At 34.8% G+C, this 13,383-nt stretch overlaps 1 protein-coding gene across 1 annotated transcript in view; it reads left to right on the top strand.

Moving 5' to 3' along the window:
• Nucleotides 1-619: 619 nt before the first annotated feature.
• The window catches only part of LOC128213369 (E3 SUMO-protein ligase ZNF451-like), a 148,747-nt gene continuing 135,983 nt past the window's right edge, over nucleotides 620-13,383 (top strand). The window contains exons 1-2 of the mRNA XM_052919015.1: nucleotides 620-659; nucleotides 4,736-4,800. The gene's annotated coding sequence lies outside the window, so the exon portion shown is untranslated. The remainder of the gene's footprint in view (nucleotides 660-4,735; nucleotides 4,801-13,383) is intronic.

Here is a 13,383-nt window from a genome sequence, read left to right as displayed (position 1 = left end):
TCGAGCGAATGCAGGCTATGATAACCACATATATTCTTAAAGTACAAGCTTTAAATTACCTTTTAAGCCAATAAAAAGGGGGGGGGGGTCAAGTTATTCCTAAGAAAAATCACTCCACTTGAAAAACAAACTCTAAAAATTGCACCGTCCGCCATGACAGATCTTCCAAAATGAACTTTCAACTATAGGGCAGCGGTTTATGCTTTAGTCTCTACTCTAAATGATAAATCAAGCAAGAATAGATACTTAAGGTATAAAAATTTCAGGATTAATGATAGTTTTGATTTACAGTGTATTGAGCATGTGAAAACATGTCTATCAATCATAAGAACATTTTTTTTTATTGAGAATTTTCCACACAACGGAAGTACATATGACGTAATGGTGACGTCATTCCTAGAGGCCTTATAGGGCCGGATTTTATACTTTCCCATGGATGCCGGTAGATTTAGTTTCGTAGTCTTTATTTTTAATAAAATAAACTATTGAATAACAAAACAAACACTAAATTATATTTTCCATAACATTTTAATTTCCTTAAGTCGTTATGTATCATTCCTGAAGAAGATAGGTCAGAAATATTAAATACGAACTTATCAGAATTGTTCTGACACTTTTTTCGATTGACTCAGGAGGCAAGTTACCATATTTTGAATATTGTAAGTTTGTCACAAGTTTAATTTGTCACACAGTTTGTTCTCATTTATAAAAGTGTCTTTCAGTGCAGATGCCAAAAGGTGGTTGAACTATTTTCAGCACACATTTAGGTGGTTAAACCAAAATAAAATTACCATGAAGGCTCTTGTACAGCAAAGGAACTATCAGGAAATTAAAATACCACATTTAAATAATGTTAATTTACAGAAACCATTGCAAAAATATGTGTTTTTGGAACTTAAAAGTCATAAAAAGTATCAAATTCTCGCTTCCCACATTTGTAAACAACAGACTGGCCGAAGGTATTCCTTAAATATCTTTTTTATTCCATAACCTAGCCGCTAGTCCAAATAATTGTACATTGACAGATTTTTTTTAGATTTTTGATATGGCAAATCCTTCACGTACAAATTGTTTAGTATCAAAAGTGGGTAGTTGTTCCGATCAGGATTCCGGGTTAAAGCATACAGCGTCTATAAAATATCATAAAAACAAGAAATCAGTGCTCCAGCTAGCCCGTTTTTCAATGGCGCAGCGCCCGTGCCCTTTTCTGACCGCCCTGCCCCTTTTTTGAGTAGTGCCCTTTTCACAAATGCTTTAATAGCATCAATTATCCTGTTAGTGCCAAAAGATTGACAGCCCTTAATCCGCTGTCATAAATGAGACAAATTACGTAATACTTATGACAATTCAGTGTTCCCGCTAGGTGTCACCATGCCCACATTGACTGCTTAAATTATGCCGCACTGCCCTTTCAGCTTCTCATGTGCCTTGTCCAAGTCATATGACAGCTAATTGTGTATATGTGTAGTGAGCAGACGACCCGTGTATTCATAATTGGTCATCTTTTAATCCAATAATTAAGAAGAGCCAAATAGGGAAACATCTGCAGGAGGCGGAGCTATTGAATGTCAGCCAATCAGAATATACATTGAGAATTTGTCCATTCAATGATGAAAGTTCGTAAAATGCGATAGAAAATGCGTAGGGATGGTGAAAAATGTTGTCAAGCGCAATTAAATCTTATAAAATAATTGTTAATTATATTGTACAGACGAGACTGCCATTTAAACATTGTTGATTTGAAGCAGACGGTCACTGCCGAATTAAACATAACAAAGGTGGTGCTAACACAATCAAATACGTCACTTTTTCAGTAAATGTTTTGAAAGCTTATTTGTAAAATATTCATGATGAAAATTTCTTTGTTTCCTACAAATATATGTTGATGCGTTATGTAGCTATTACCTATCATGGATACGATCATGTCAAAAATCGCCGAAACCGCCATTTTGTCAGAACGAATTTCGGAGTTAATTTATCAATGTTCTATGTTTTATAAGTGATTTTTAAGCAAGGGCAGTGATTTTTATTGCCATTTTATTCTAAAACATTAGCATATTAAACATTATTTTACCAAAGACAATTAAATAACAGCCAGGCTGAATGTAACATTCGTACCCAATCCAGATCGTACCAAACTAAGATTCGTTTTTTTGTGTATTTATAAAAAATTTATTTGATTGCTTCAAATTTTAACTGTCTTTGTTTTTTTCTTCATTTAACATGTTTTTTTTGAGAAATATGTGACATTGCACTAAAGAAGATTCCAGACAAGTACAATCATACTACCACAGACAAAAAGACAAATTTTAATTTTGATATTCAAATACACCCTTCTAAATTTTGAGAAATCAACACCATTTTGTTCAAGTCTGGAAATCATGGAAAATGATTTAAATTGAGTATGGTATGAAAACAAAACAAATTCTAGGGGGAGACCCCCCCCCCAAAAAAAAAAAAAACAACTTGTGACAGGGGTGGACCCCTCCCCCAATTGCCCCTACACGACTCATGTAGCTTGCCCTTTTCAAAACTCCACCCTGCCCTTTTCAAATCCTGGCTGGTGCACTGGAAATATTACCAGATAATGTTATTTTATATTATTCCGTACACAAAAAATAAATATCCAACTTATAATTATGAGTTTGACGGGTTTTTTTCATTTCATTCTGTCAAAACATAACGATATTTACATGAAGGGCACCTGCAAGGCTTCAGGGCACAGTTTTAAATCGCTCGGAACATTTCGGCCATGGCCGAGTTGTTATGATTGTATAACAAGGTCTATCTCAAAGCTTTGTCGGAGGAGGCCGAGTTATTACGATTGTATTGAGTTGTTCCCCTTCTCATAATTGTTGTTTGTGTCAGTCGACTTTCGTTTTATTGGAAAGGTAAACAACTTGTTTTTATGCATTAAATGCTTGTTCAGTGCAAAATAACATTTCACTTACATGGTAAAATATGAATATAACTCTTTATGATCAATTTCAACCATAAAATACTTCACTTAAAACAATTTCATTATTTTTAAAACACCCCCTTTTTTTGCACATTCCCGTTTAGACGTTAGGGATTGGAAGAATCCCGTATAACACGTCTATTATTTTAGACTACCTAGACGCATGAAATAAAAAGCCGAGTGAGGCATGGTAATTGTAGAGCCGAATGCGCGTCATGATATTTTTGAAATATATACTTTATACCACTTGCCAGGTGAAAACAGGTTCCAAAAATCCTATTCCGTCATGGTTTCGCCGCCATCTTGCATATCAAGCTCCAAAACCTCACTTAAACCCTTGCAGATTCGGAATACGTGTACCCCCCTGTAAGTAATAAAAAGAAATTATTTCAATAATCAAAACAATGATCAATCGTAACATATAAAATTCAGCACATTGATTATATTATGCCGCTCATTTTCAGCCTACTAAATGTTCGATTTTTAACACATAAAAAAATAATTGTAATTTTGCAGGAGATCATAATTAGATATTAATGGCATTTCCTCAAATACTGAGATATTTAATTTAGGACACATAAGTAATAATTATCACTTCCTACATCTCTAAGTTTGAGACAGGGTCTAAATAATCATTAAATGATCTTTCAGTAATTGACATTATTATGTCATTATTTTGCTTAAAGACAAATATATTCTTTTTTTGATAATCACATTCATCACCTGTCATATTTTATCTAAATCTGTATCTCATTTTAGGAGTATATAAACACATACATGTTTTCATTTAAATAGGGATGATTTAGTAATCAATAAGGCAACAACTTTGTGTAACTTTGTGAAAGACATTATACTCTATGTGTAAAACTTTGTGCTTAATACTTTGTGTGCATCTTAAACTGTGTGAACATTCTAAGTGACTCAATTTAATTGAACGAGCTAATAATTAGGCTTCTATATTTAAGTTAAACTATTCATAATACTCTGTTATTTGTTACTGGAATAAAACGTGAAAACAACATGGCGCTGCACGTTCCTTTTTGTCGGAGTAACGTTATGTGGCAGACACACGCAATGTCGTGTTGCGGGTGTGAGGCGCACAATGCCGTGCACCCGAACTGTCGCATAAATAAAAATTACAATAAACATTTAAAATGTTAAATTCTGTATCTTAACTGACAATCAGTATATATTCCACAGTGATTTGGTGAAAAATAAGTTAGTTACGTGCTTTTCAAAAACACCACCCTACATGTACATACGAGGGCCTTCACATGTCAACCTTTACTATATAATTAAAGTAAATATTGGGAAAAAACTTTTAGTGAAATTTTTGGTTGATATTTATGTTTTTATGATAAATGATCATGTTCCAATCATTTTTGGTCTTGAAATTTTTTTTTTTTACTAATTTTTTTTTTTAGAGGGGGTTGGCCATAGGGTGGGTCCTGTCAACGTAACTGCTGCCTGTGGTGGGAATTAGCTCCTCTTTGGTGTCATTAGACCTGTGCAAAATTTAGTGACATTTAACCTAAAATATATTTTTTTTTCTTCAGATTTATCAAAGGGGTCACTCCAACCAACTATCTACTGACTAGCATAACATAACTATGAATTACTGCACTTTAACAATGACCCCTTTGATAAATCTGGAAAAAAAATAGATTTTAGGTTAAATGTCACTAAATTTTGTAGATGTAAAATGACACCATGCGAAGAAGGAGCTCAATCCCACCAAATCACTGTGATCTATTCTGGATGGTTTCGTATTTTCAGACAAAGTATCCTGGATGTACCAATTTCCAGTGCATTAAGAAACAATCCAGTGGAATTTTTGCCAGGTTAAATGCAAGTTTCTTTAAATTTCACTCATATTAAATAGACATGTGAACCTTTGGCAATGACAGAAAGGTAGATTTATGTCTCAAAAGCGGTAGAATTTCTAATTTTCAACAAAAACAATGATGGAAACAATGTAAACAAAAACTTGATATTTGTTACTATTTTTATATTTTCGGAAAATAGGGATAAATACGTCATGGTTGAAACTCGTCAAGTGTCAGCGTTTTTGATTGAGAGACAGACAGAATATTTCCTCTGACTTGTAAAAACAAGTTTATATTCAGAAGAGCTGCTAAAAAATCAATTAAGACTGCCAAAACACAGGTCGGAGTGTAATTGCAGACAACTGCCGAACTGTACTGTATATGTCCAATATCCCGCCAAAATGTCGTAAAATTTTATACACTGTACAGATAATTAATAACGCCTTGGAAATGTTGTTTTCTTTGATGTTTTGACAGTTTTATTACATGTATGTTTTTAATATTTACAAAAATGCTTATTAGTAGGATGCCAATTAACAACGAATGCTGATTAGTGGTCTTTTGTACCATACCGGTAACTTAGCAACGATCTCGGCCGAAGTGTGAAGTAATTTGACAAGATGCTTATTGCACCATGTTCTTTAAAGTGACTGACTAATATGGTATTTTAGCATGGTTGATTTAATTTTGAGGTTTTTAAAATAAAATTTAAGGCCAATTTGATATAAATTTGAGAATTTTTAGAAGGGCCATACTATTTCTCGGTCCCGGTCTCATCCGGTCTCTGTTTTCAAAATTATACAGTAGTTATCGGGCGTGATCGAGAAGGTGTGAATGACCACGGGGGGTAATAGGATTACAAAAGATTACAGTTGATTAACATGCTAAGTAAACAAATATTATATACAAGGTGATAATTATTTCAACATTTATTATGTCTCCCCCTCTCTGGGGGAGACATATTGTTTTTGCCCTGTCCGTCAGTCCGGTAGTCCGTCAGTCCGTCAGTCCGTCCGTACGTCACACTTCGTTTCCGATCGATAACTGGAAAACCGCATGACCTAGGATCACCAAACTTGGTAGGGAGGTTGGTCGTGAGGTGTAGAGGATCCCTATTGTTTTTGGGGTCACTAGGTCAAAGGTCAAGGTCGCGGCGACCCCCAATATAAAAAACATTTCTGCTCAAAATCTTGAGAACGGTTTGACCTAGGTTCACCAAACTTGGTAGGGAGGTTGGTCATGAGGTGTAGAAGATCCCTATTGTTTTTGGGGTCACTAGGTCAAAGGTCAAGGTCGCGGCGACCCCCAATGTAAAAAACATTTCCGCTCAATATCTTGAGAATGGTTTGACCTAGGTTCACCAAACTTGGTAGGGAGGTTGATCATGAGGTTTAGAAAACTCCTATATTTTGGGGGGTCACAAGGTCAAAGGTCAACGTCGCTGTGACCTCTAATGTAAAAAAATATTTCCGTGCAATATCAGGAGAATGCTTTGATCTAGGTTCACCAAACTTTGAAGTGAGGTTGGTCATGATGTCTAGATGATCCCAATTGTTTTGGGGGTAACAAGGTCAATAGTCAAGGTCGTGGTGACCTTCCATGTAAAAATCATTTGCGTGTAATATCTTTATGTCTCCCCCATTCATGGGGAGACATATTGTTTTTGCCCTGTCCGTCAGTCAGTCCATCAGTCTGTCAGTCAGTCAGTCAGTACGTCACACTTCGTTTCCGCCCAATAACTATAGAACTCTTAGACCCAGGAACTTCATACTTGGTATGCTAGTTGGTCATGACTAGTAGATGACCCCTATTGAATTTGGGGTCACTAGGTCAAAGATCAGGGTCAACGTGACCTTGAGGTGAAGAAACGGTTTCCACTCAATAACTAAAGATCCTTTGGGTCCAGGAACTTCATACTTGGTATGCTAGTTGTTCATGACAAATTTCATGTCCATCATTGATTATTTCTCACCTACGACCACACAACGGGGGAGACAAGCGCTTTTTCAAAAAAGCAATGTCTAGTTTCATATTTTATATCAATAAAACAAATAATAATATCTGTACTCCATTATTTTAATTGTTCAACATAAAATGGTGTTGTAAATGTATCCTGCAGACCATTCATTTGCGGAATGTGTTTCCTTAAAATGGCAGACACAGCGTTCATGACTCAGTCTCACTTAAAGGTGACAATAGCATACAGCAAAATGTCAAAATTTCAACAACAGTATTTACATTATCTGTATTGCTTGCAATGATAATAAGTATATATCCGATCATTTGGCAAAATTTTATGAGTACAAGTGTTCTGAAACTAAATATATGGCCATTTTAAGGTAGCCACTGTCGAGTTTCTTGCAGTAATTTTCGAGTCACACCTTCAAAAAACAAGTACAAAGTAAACCACTGTTACCTATTAAATGAGTGTCATTTTGTGTCAAATTCTGAAACTAGATATATATTCTGAAATGAATCAATATACTTTATGTTTATTTATTGTGTATTTTGATGAAATTGGCAAAAAAACGAACTCGTTTATTCTATTTTTCTAATTTTAATTTGAAAATCTAACTGTAACATAACAATAGTAAATCAAACAAACATGTTTAAATCATATCAGTAGCTTTTTTTGATACATCAAATCATTTCATTTTAACATGTTAAACATGGATTATGTTGTCAATAAACAATCAATTTCTATTTGATTTAAAAAATTGTCCCGTAAATTACAAGAAAATGTATCGTAAATTATCTTAATAAGATATCTCATTTGAACATCATATAATGAATTTAAACATTTATATATATACATAAACATTAAACTAGAGGCTAGGGTGTATCATGTTTAACATACAAACTATATATACCTGGTTAACATATGACTAGATACATAACATGATATAACATTTTGCGTTGTAAGCAATTACAAACAGGTTTTGAACAATTAACTACATGTATTAAACATTAACAACACAAGATTTTTCATGAACTTGTCAATTTCACATGCTAATTTCAGTTTTAACTAGAACATTTTTGTCCATTGTCAGGTCATAAACTATTCAGCATACGCTATAAGTGCATAGCCATTGTATGTCCCGTAACTGACAAACGTTTGTCAAAAGTGTGTATTGGTAAATGGTAGTGTTTCTGCATCAACGCTGAAAATTCTGCAAGACTTTCCAGTGGCTACAGGCTCTGCGATCTTTTTCAAAATACTTTGGCGATTAATCCATATCTTGTCCTCGTTTCTTGGCCATTTGTATCGACCTACAGTCTTACCACACGACTCCATACATGCTACCTCTAGTTCACCATCTTCTTTGTCAATATCTGTGACTTTTGCGATGTAGTATTTCATGTCATAAGCGATAACAACATAATCATCTACATTGATATCAATCTCTGGGTTTTCCTTCTGGATAGTGCTTTCATTTGTTGTATCAGATACAATTTCACCATTTTTCTGTGACTCACCATCATTTGCATTTGCATTCTTTTTAGGCTTTAATAATGAATGTCTCTCCCATTCACATGGTGAATTTTCACTGAAACCTCCCTCTTGAAAACATTCATCACATACACAAACGGTCTCCCTCGATAGGATATTCATTGGTGATACACCAATAACACTGTGCAACTTCATTGTTCCCTTTACTGGTTTCAGCTCTATATTTCGCGTATCCACAGCCTCCTTACTTTGGTCAAACTCTTCTGGTAATATCTTTTTGTATTTGATTTGACCTTCTGTCTGTATTGCCCATTTGTAAAAATCCTCCGCGTCTTGAATGATTACTTTGCCCTGCTTTATTGCATTATCTGCATTCCTCTTGGTCGTGCCACCAATGCCGTCACAGGGGCCCTTCCCATGACCTGATTCGAAATAGTGCCATGACCCTTTGATTCCAAACTCTGTTTCCAGACGACTTACAATGTCAAATACAGTACCATTCATGAGAATGTCGATAGGTTAGTTGAATAAAAAGTTTGAAAACAATTAAACATTATATGAATTATGCTAATATTTTCCCCATTTTTGCCAAAACTATATTATTTTATACCTATCAAAGGACCCCACCACCATGTTCTTAAAAACCAAAAAACCTCAATGGAATTCAATATTGGTGTCTTTATTCAACATCGAAGAGTCAGAAGTTTATTTGAGTAGCAGTGTTTCCAAAAAGCACTTGCTCTGTGGTGACGTAATCAACAAGATGGATGCCGACTGTCAAAATATGTTTTGTGAATTATTCAAAATTTATTCATTGATTGTAACATGTATGAATAGAAAAAGTTCAAAACTTATGTTTCCGATGAATTTTGTTATAATAAATGGGGTTTATTACCATAAGAAACTTCATATTTATCAAAAGTTTCACATTGACATATATCAAGAGATATTGTAAACAAAGGATACCGGAAGTGTTCTTCTTGAACTAGATATTTTCAGATTACACCAGTAATAGGTAACACCGGTAATTTTTACATTGGGGATATAGATATTCATGTTTAATAGTCATTTCTTACCCTGACCATTTCGTACTCTCCAATTTTTGGTCATTTTATACCCTTTAGTACCCTATATCCTTTTGAATACCGCTACCGTACATCGACGCGCTACCATAACCACCTAATGCAGACCAATTTTTCAAGGGTGCTGGTTACCGCTACTGTTTTACCGTACTGTAGGAATACTGTAGACGACTGAAACGTACTGAAATAGTAGGTACGTCAAGTTCCACAGCCGCAAAATGCACATTTTCCACAAATTTGTGGTACGTTTTTCATTAAAATATGAAGGATTGTGAATTTTAAAAACAGCATTAGTACGCTATGGTACTTTGTCTTAAAAACAGTTACTACACTACGGAATTTCTTCCAAATAAGATAACCATGCAAAAAGAAGCAACGGTATTTCTTTAAAAATTGTCATTTAATATTATTCGGCTCTGGCTTAAATTGTATACATGCTTTAATAAAACAGCATGCTTATGTTTTTCATCTTGTATCAATAGTACCCTGTGGTATCACTGTTAAATTTAAGAAATGAGCAAAACTGCGCAGTGGTATTACTGTGAGATTTGTTTTACGGACTGTGTGTTAACTTTGATAAGGTATACATTTCATGATTGAATTAAAATCAGTCACTTACCGGTAAGTGCACATTGGTAGCGTTCTTGAATATAGAAGTATGAAAAACTACGCAGCAGTATTTCCTGTATAAACATAATACGTAATCAACATAACACAACCCATTTCAAAGGGGACGTTGCCTTTGAAGGTCATTTAACGCTAGTTACGCTCCCTTTAACTGTTGAAATATTTGCTATAACTTTCTTATAAACCCAACCGGACATTTATTACCTAATCACTATAAGGTTATCATGGAAACCATAGTGACTGCAAATATATCAACAGAACATCCATTACCAAATAGCTGCCACAGTTGCTATGAAAACCACTGCAATAGAAAATAAACCAACCGGACAGATATCACAAGGTCGCTATCAAGGTTACATTGGAACCACAGTGACCGTGGCCCTGTTATGGAAGATGGGAAAGCAGCATGACTAAATATAACATGCATCAATACATATCTGTCGATGAAGCAATGATCAAATGTCACGGTCACTATTCAAGAATCGTTGGTGCTCCTAACAAGCCCACAAAAAGGATTTAAATTTCTCGTCTGTCCCGGTGCTGTCATGGGGTATCTCAAGAATTACCTGGTGTACTTAAGTCTAAAGATAGAAGTAGGGTTGACTCAAACAGTTGTAGAGAACTGAAGAGAAAACATCACAGGACGAAATCATGTTGTATTTGCCGACAAGTTTAAAACATCAGTTCCCCTGGCGTTTGGAAAAAAACTACACATTTGTGTCTCGCATTTAACACCGGAAGGAGATATTGGTCAATCGCAAAATCAGACTAAAAAAGATGGCAAAGTTAGGATGTTCAGCAGAGGGAACAACATGGCATGAAATACCTCGGAAGGGAAGCTTATATCCACTACATGAGAATAATCTATTATGTGTGCAACCCAATTACATGTTTCAATCCTATAATAAATAGCCAACAGAACAAGGTTTTGAGGGAAGAAGTAAATACTAAAGGAAAGTGGGAAAAAGCATGCATCAAATTCCGCAAGGCCAAATGGAGGTCAAGTCCAACAAGACTATGGCTCCAGAAACACCAAGGAACAAAAAACAACAACTCAAGTATGTAAAACATTTTTAATAACGTATGTTTTTAGCTCACCTGAGCACAAAGTGCTAAAGGTGAGCTATTTTGATCGGTCTATGTCCGGCGTCTGTCGTTCGGCGTCAACAATTGGTTATAATCATCTTCTTCTCCTAGACCGCTTGGGCAATTTTAATGAAACTTCATAGGAATGATCCTTGTATGGTCCTTGTTCAAAATTGTTCAAAGAAATGAATTCCATGCAGAACTATGGTTGCCATGGCAACCTAAAGGAAAATGTCAACAATTGGTTATACAGTAAAACTGCGATCGCTCGAGGTCGCCAAGGACCGAGACAAAACCTCGAGGGAACCGATGTTTCGAGTGACCCGATTTTCAATTTTCCAGTTTGATATGAAATATCTTTCAGTGTATTTTAAGTTTGAAGTCGTCAAACAGACTGTTTACTAAGACACCGATTCTTTCCTCATCATCTTCTTCTCCTAAACCGCTTGGACAATTTTGATGAAACCTTATAGGAATGATCCTTGGTTGGTGCTTTTTCAAAATTGTTGAAAGAAATGAATTCCATGCAGAACTCTGGTTGCCATGGCAACCTAAAGGAAAATGTCAACAATTGGTTATAATCATCATCTTCTCCCAGACCGCTTGGACAATTTTAATGAAACTTCATAGGAATGATCCTTGTATGGTCCTTGTTCAAAATTGTTGAAAGAAATGAATTCCATGCAGAACTCTGGTTGCCATGGCAATCTAAAGGAAAATGTCAACAATTGGTTATAATCATCTTCTTCTCCTAAACCGCTTGGACAATTTTGATAAAACTTTATAGGAATGATCCTTGGTTGGTGAATTATTCAAAGAAATGAATTCTCTGCAGAACTCTGGTTGCCATGGCAACCTAAAGGAAAATGTCAACAATTGGTTATAATCATCTTCTTCTCCTAAAACGCTTGGACAATTTAAATAAAACTTCATAGGAATGATCCTTGTATGTTCCTTGTTCAAAATTGTTCAAAGAAATGAATCGCATGCAGAACTCTGGTTGCCATGGCAACCTAAAGGAAAATGTCAACAATTGGTTATAATCATCTTCTTCTCCTAATAAACCGCTTGGACAATTTTGATGAAACTTTATAGGAATGATCCTTGGTTGGGGCTTTTTCAAAATTGTTCAAAGAAATGAAATCTCTGCAGAACTCTGGTTGCCATGGCAACCTAAAGGAAAATGTCAACAATTGGTTATAATCATCATCTACTCCTAAACCCCTTGGACAATTTTAATGAAACTTCATAGGAATGATCCTTGGTTGATGCTTTCTAAAAATTGTTCAAAGAAATGAATTCCATGCAGACCTCTGGTTGCCATGGCAACCTAAAGGAAAAGTGTCAACAATTGGTTATAATCATCATCTTCTCCTAAACCCCTTGGACAATTTTAATGAAACTTCATAGGAGTGATATTTGGTTGGTTCTTTTTCAAAATTGTTCAAAGAAATGAATTCCATGCAGAACTCTGGTTGCCATGGCAACCTAAAGGAAAATGTCAACAATTGGTTATAATCATCATCTTCTCCTAAACCCCTTGGATAATTTTAATGAAACTTCATAGGAATGATCCTTGGTTGGTGCTTTTTCAAAATTGTTGAAAGAAATTAATTCCATGCAAAACTCTGGTTGCCATGGCAACCTAAAGGAAAATGTCAACAATTGGTTATAATCATCATCTTCTCCTAAACCCATTTGAACAATTTAAATAAAACTTCATAAGAATTCTGGTTGCCATGGCAAATAATATGATGCCTAGTGCTTAAATATTTGGTGTGTAACATTGTCGATTGGTTATTTACCATGTTTATTCAAATTATGCCCTGAAGAAAAAATGGCCTCACCCCGTGGGTTACAAGTTCATTATAAATACAATTTGTTAAAATCTGAAAGTGATGTTAAGTTTACTCTTGAAGCAAGGGCAGCAAGTCTTGCTATATGGTCTCCCTTTTTGTTGGAGAGTCCACTACTTTCTATTTTTAGTAACAAGGGAATAGATTTTAAATTTTATTAAGTCTCCAACATAGTCACTTCTGAGGTAATTATGTTTTTTTTTAAGGTTCATAGATTCAAATAATTATTATACACTTTATTTTTTAGAAGAAATTTCATTTTTACTTAATAGTAAATTTAATAATCAGACATTTCCATTGAACTTCATGTAGATTATTGTTCATGCAGATGCTACAATCTTATTTTCTGTGTGGATAGTGTTATTCACTTATAACTTATATAAAGAAATAAGTTATTATGAACATGAGAAGGAATGTGATGTTGTCCTAGTTGATAAAATGTGATATTATTGATTGAAGGTGTTGAATGTGATCTGATATTTGATTTTAGAGCTTA

Source organism: Mya arenaria, chromosome 13, assembly GCF_026914265.1.
Source record: "Mya arenaria isolate MELC-2E11 chromosome 13, ASM2691426v1".
Taxonomy (NCBI): Eukaryota; Metazoa; Mollusca; class Bivalvia; order Myida; family Myidae; genus Mya; species Mya arenaria.
Note: the sequence above shows the minus strand (reverse complement) of the source record. Positions and strands in the feature narration are given on the sequence as shown.